At 32.6% G+C, this 6,568-nt stretch overlaps 1 long non-coding RNA gene across 1 annotated transcript; it reads left to right on the top strand.

Annotated features, from left to right (window-relative positions):
- Positions 1-1,355: 1,355 nt before the first annotated feature.
- On the top strand, positions 1,356-5,278 carry LOC134228815 (uncharacterized). Its single transcript, XR_009984076.1, has 2 exons — positions 1,356-4,448; positions 4,564-5,278. It is a non-coding gene; the product is annotated as an uncharacterized LOC134228815 (long non-coding RNA).
- Positions 5,279-6,568: the final 1,290 nt, after the last annotated feature.

Raw genomic sequence — 6,568 nt, 5'->3', positions numbered from 1 at the left:
ATTTACAAAAAAGTGTGATTTTCTCTGATGACAGACACACACTTCTGTTTATTTTCGTTTTCCATCTTAAGTAGTGACTTATACATTTTTAGCAAAACTTGGAAAATTTAAAGCATATTTTATGAAAATAAATGCAGTTTTTGTAATTTGAACCATTAAAATTGTGCGAGTGGAAACACGTTAATCTAAGTATCAATTAAACTAGTCTGTGACGTCATCTCAGTCAGTACAGCAAGATCAAGGTGGCTTTAATTCTACATTCAAAAAGTGTTATAATGACAAGTTAAGTTATTCATTAAATTATGTTTACAATATTTATGAGAATTGACTGTATGTAAGAGTGTATGAAAAAAATAGTATTTATTCCCTGAGATTTATTCGTACAGTTTTACTGTGACGTCATCATCGATTTCTCAAAGCTTTGCATAGACTGACGTACCTATGAGAGTCCTTAAACTAGCTGTGTCAGCTTTTGGTAACCTTAAGATTTTTTGCGAACGTATACAAAGTACATGGTACTTTAACGGCAAAGTGTTTGGATGGCGAAGGATATAGGCGACGATTCGACAACCTTGACAGTGTGTCTGACAAACTTAGATAGGACGACTTATGCTTAAACAGCTGGAGTCCGAAATAACTTCATAACTTTTAAGATTGGGATCAGGAAACAGTAAGCTTTGTGATCAGGTTTGACTGACGTGAGAAAGAATACGAAAGTGTGGGACAATATGGTATACGTGTGAAGATTATCCACATTTTCTTTTGCTTTGTTGCTTATTTCTCCAAAAGCTATATACTACAGTCGACACCCGCTTAGAACTCTGTTTAAGTATTATTCTTTCAATTTGTATCAGACTTAATGTCAAAGTACATAAGTACCCTTAGTCCCAACCTATCAATCCGGAAAATTTAGCTCCGTTTACATACACTAGTCTAATACTTAGTTGTTTCCTCCTCTTCCTTTGTCGATAAATCGATAAAACGGTAAGGTCATGGAAAATTTTGTGAAGTTGAATTGTTGCAATGTTTTAATTTTCGTAATGAAATAAGTTTGATTTCATGAGTAACTATCATGGTTTGTGATTTCTAGTCAAATAAGACATGCCGATGGTGCAATTAAATTTTACTTTGGATTTGGCCCGAGATTTTTTACTATCAAACGTCGACTATTTTTTATAATCGGTTGAATTTACACAATATGGTATAATTTGAATGATGGATAACAGCAATATTAAACATATGGTAGTCAAGGGATGGTTTAATGTAAGCAATTTTTTAAGGAGTAAAAAGTAAACGATTCCCGATTCGCTTTTGCTTTGGGGGGGGGGGGGGGGTTAAAGCGCAAAAATATTAAGTCAGGCATACTTATCCGTTTTAAGCTTTGTTTTCCAATGTTATGAAGCCTGAAGAAGGTAATTAGTATTTATTCAATTCAATAGTCTTTAAATGGCCTTCACACGAATATTGCGTCACTTTCACTTCTGCAGTAATCAAAGTACTGAAAGTACCGAAAGGATGTTGGTGAATATCATCATTGTTATGAGTCATTTGCAGTTTGGTATCGTTTCATTTGTTTGCTTGTCTATGGGAACATTTTAAGAAAATGCATAAAGGCATACACGAAGAATATTTTAACAATTTTTTTAAGGGGGGGGGGGTGTCTGGAACTGAGGATACTTAATGGTTAACCATGGGAACTGTTGTTGTCCACCTGGTCAATGACTATAAAAAATACAATTTTAGAGTTTTTTGAATGAGATTTTTGTCTCAGGGCGACAAAGGTTCTAGCACAAGAAGCTGTAGAATTTGGTTTCATAAATTGTAGAGTAAAACAGCAATAATTAATCATTCATATGCCTTAGAATAGAAATGCTGGGTTCAGCCACAAAAAAGTAGCAAATTATATTAGTACAAGGCGTATGAGTCGCATAAGGGTAAGAAGCCGTTACTACTATCTCAGGATGTCTTTAGATTCATACTGGTCCTTTAAAAATGAAACTAAACTTCACAAATTGTTGAGAAATCAATCAACCTGCTCAGATTGAGTTTGCGTTAGCTTCCTAGAATTGACTGGGATGCAAATAAAAGCTTGTAAATAAGCATTTAAATAGAAATATTAATCATTTCAATTTCTAATAGGACTACATTCTCTACCCTTAAATGTCGTAATACTCTCATTACTGACATATTAAAGCATTTTATTGTCAAAAAGCATTGCCCAGGAGAAACAAAATTCATTAACTAAGCAGTTCTTAATTAACAAAGATTGCATTGGGGGAAAGAAACTTTTAAATAAAAATTAAAATAATAGATATTAAATACTGGGGTGGAAAGATGTACGAAAACAGTAGAAATAGAATGACAATTAAAAAAAAATTAATAAATAAAAAATAATTAAAAAATAGATAAATAAAAAAAAATAGAAAAAAATAATAAATAAAATAAAATAAAATATTTTCAATTAATTCTTTTAATTAATTTAAATGAAGGGAAATAATTCTTACCAAAATTTAAGGTCATACATTAGGACACATTCCGCCCTTACATGCTAATGGTAATAAATGAGAGTTATGACGAAATAAGTATTTAACAGTAACACATCTGTAATCTATTCAATGTCACACACCTACAACATACTCCAGACTCTATATTCTCAGATATTTAACTTTATTTCATCATTCAAAATTGTTGTACATTGACCAATCCATTTTCATTAACACATAGGTATGTCCATTGCCCACCAACTTATCTGAACTATTTTGCATCTGTGAATGATGGTATATGAAGCATTGTAGAAGGAAGTGTCAAGTAACATAAACCAACTAAAAAGCCAAGTAAAGACATATATTTGCTTGCTTATTGTCATGAATTACAACCTGTTTCAGAGTACATAATCCTCAAAATTCAATTGCCAAAATTTAATGTAGAGTATTTTATATTGTAGTTTTGCACCAAAACAAAAAAATCAACAGATTGATCTTGAGTCTGCATCACAAAATTCCTTAATTTTTTTAATAATCATAATAACTCTTAAATGATTTTATTATGCCGATTTGTATTGGATATGATAATATCTAAGGTTTGTAAGGTAACATAATTGATAAGGCACATGTTTTATCATGATTGATCAAAATAAGTTTTACAAAGCAGTCTTTGGGACAGTATACCCTAATTTTAGAAATATCAAGTTTTACCAAAATTCTTGGCAAATTTTAAAAATAAAAATATATAAAGAATCATGCTATCTTGAAATGAATTATACATGTATCTAAAGTAAATTTATATTAAAATAAAAGCAATTCCTTTTTAGCGTTAAGGCATTTAAGAATTGTGTGAATCACTCTGTATGTCAGCATACAATGACCTAGCTTGAGGTAATCAAACCTGCAGATGGCAAATATTAAATTCCGCATGAATATAACAATATACCGAATTCCATAAGCTCAACAATCTCAAGTAAACATAACAAAGACATGCATTAAATAATTTAAGCCAGATTCGTTTAAGTTAGGATCTACCTTAATTACCAAATATACATTTACTAGGTTTAATGTACATTGATACACTGATAAGAGAGATAACTCTTAATGACACAAATGTCTATTATTCCTTTATAAATTTTTCAAGTTAAAGAGCCTTTTTTGTCAAATTTTGCCCGGCAAAACATGCTTTAATTGTTTGTATTTAATTCAGCATATACATTTCCTTTGGAAAATCATAAAAGTTAAAAGAAAAATTTGATATGAATAAGCAGAAGGTTTATGAACGTTAACGTTAAGGGCGTAAGCTTGATATAAATTACTATTACCATTTTTCTGAGATAAAACTATTCTCTTCGAACCATTTTTTTTGGTCAACATTCTTACAATTCTTGTTTTTGTTTTATTTAACTGAGTTAAATTGTCCTGTTGACAAGATGCAATATAAATCTATAAGATACGGTTCCTTTAATTGAAGATTTATATGAGAGGTTGAATGGGACGATCGGTTCAACTCCCTTTTAACAGAAATTGCGGGTGGGTTTAGACAGTATTGGATACTTTAAAAAATATATTTGTCATTTTTGTAGGATACATATTAAATCTTGCTCACTTCAATTAAGGTAGCAAATACTACACATTTCCCATCAGAATGCAACAGGGGAGGACGAGGTTACTTGTATTATTATAATTTTGAAAATTGCTGCCTTTCAAAAGCATTTCGTTTATACATTGTACATTAGTAAATGTATTACCATGTGTTCACCTATTTTTACACTCTTTTCTGGTATTCTAATTTTTTCCCTATTACTAATCGATTGTTGGTTCATAAATTGTGAAGTACTAAAGAAGGGTTTGAATTTATATAGATAAGTATATTAAGGGATCGGTGGGGGGGGGGGGGGGATAAGGACACACATTGTTATTGTTAAAAGTTGTTATAAGTATCTTAGTACTTTAAGCTAAGAGGTCACAGTATCTTTTCCTTGTCCAATTTCTGTATGACATTTGGGTTTGTTTCAGTACAGAATCCTTTCAGACAACTATAAGCAACACTTGCAAAGATAGTTATATTTTGTCTAAGTTCTATATTACTTTGTCACGCAAGGAAACTTGGTAAGATGTGTATTAATGATTTAAAAGCCATATAAAGAGTGACAGCCTTTTAGGTAAATTATACAAGTAACCAACGGAAAAATACAGTGTCGTTTAGTATCAACAATGTTAGAGAAAATAGACGTTGTTTTATACGGACACGTCATTGGCTCCGTTTGTAAAACTTGTGTAATCACTTATTCTGTAAATTTTTATTGGTGAATGAGCAGGCCCTGTTCGACGGTGACCATTTGCGTTGAGGTACTGCCGCCGTCACCATGGTTCTTGGCACCCCATTGGTGGCGGTTGCAGTTCCATGATTACTCGTAGTAGACACGAGTAGTCATGGCCCTTGCAAGTGGCGTATTCCGTCGCACCTCAACGCAACTGGACGAGTGCAACACATATTCTTACGCTCATTCCATTGTTTATTGACTTGATTGATATTTGAATTGATTGATTGATTAATAATTGATTGATTGACAAGTAATTGACTTGATTGATATTTGAATTGATTGATTGACTGATTGATTAATAATTGATTGATTGAATTTGATTGATTATTGCATTGGTGACGTTCATGCACTTGTGACCTACCCAGTGCATGATCCGCCCGATTTGGGTCGTCACATTTGTTTTATTGATTGTTGATTGTGGGGCAGCCCTGTGGTAGCCCCAGTAAATTGATCACCGCGGCCAGAAGCGCCACATTAAACGAACAAAATAACATCCATATTGTTTGTTTGATTTATAGGGAATCTGAAATAATACCACTTATACGAGCATGGTCTCGGATATGTGAGTTTATTTCAGTAACCCTACGTCCTTCCATTCCGGATATTTTAAGTCCTTACAGATATATAATTATATGTACCCTTAGTCCCAACTTATCAATCCGGAAAATTTAGGTCCATTTACATACACTAGTCTAATACTTAGTTGTTTCCTCCTCTTCCGATTTCTGAAGGGTTTTTTCTTCACTTTTAAATAAAGTATTAATTAAAGTCTTGTGTTAAAGTCCGTTTTTTACTGTTATTTATCACAAAATGCCGTATACAATTTAAATTTTTTACTCCTTTTTACTCTCCTTTTGGTATAACAAGCCCGTATGTTTGTTTCAGTCAAAAACCATGCATGATCGTTTTATAAATAATTCTTTTGTCCCGACTCGATGGGCGGAGTATTAGAAAAGTGTGGGTTATGTACAGAAAACCCACACTTTTAACAAAAGAAATCACACCTAATTATGGTACAATAATGAAAAGGAAGTAGCAGAAGTGCTTCAAAATATGAAAAATAACAAATCACCTGGTAGTGGTGGTTACACGGTTGATTTTTTACATTCTTTTGAAACGATTTAAAAACTTATTTATCAACGGCTATCAAATGTATTTTCATTAATAACGAGCTCCAAATATCACAAAAATTATGTATAATCCCATGTATTCCAAAAATCGATAAACCTAGACAGTTTCTAAAAAGAATGGCACCCAATTTCACTTTTAAATATAGTATATAAAATGATATCAGGATGTCTTGCACAAAGAATTAAAATAACATTAGATTATTTATTATCAGAAGGGGTAGTGGTCTTACTGGGGTTGGAAGAGGTGTGGAATTGATTAGATTTTGTCCTATCTTTAACACAGCATTTTGTTCGGGGATGCTTGTATGAACATTCTTGACAAACATGGGCATATCTACGTGTGGATGCATTACATTGCTCTCCTTTGTTGTATGCGAAACACACACGTTGGGTACGAAAAGGATTCTTTTTTCCATAGAACTGATTGGTTTGTTTGTGTTGGGATTTACACCCCATAGCTGCTGCTTTTAACCTAAGATCATTAATGGGTTATTCCCAGGAAAGATGAGAGGACTCCCTCAACCTGCGAAAGGTTTCGTCATAGCTTCTCCAAGCTTCATCCACATGCATTCTGCCACTTTCTCTAATAGTATGGCAATACTTAAAAAGGTGGCATGTATCATTGGGA

This window comes from Saccostrea cucullata, unplaced genomic scaffold (genome assembly GCF_032062105.1).
Source record: "Saccostrea cucullata isolate Sc308-1 unplaced genomic scaffold, CSIRO_AGI_Scuc_v1 ctg14870, whole genome shotgun sequence".
NCBI lineage: Eukaryota > Metazoa > Mollusca > Bivalvia > Ostreida > Ostreidae > Saccostrea > Saccostrea cuccullata.
Note: the sequence above shows the minus strand (reverse complement) of the source record. Positions and strands in the feature narration are given on the sequence as shown.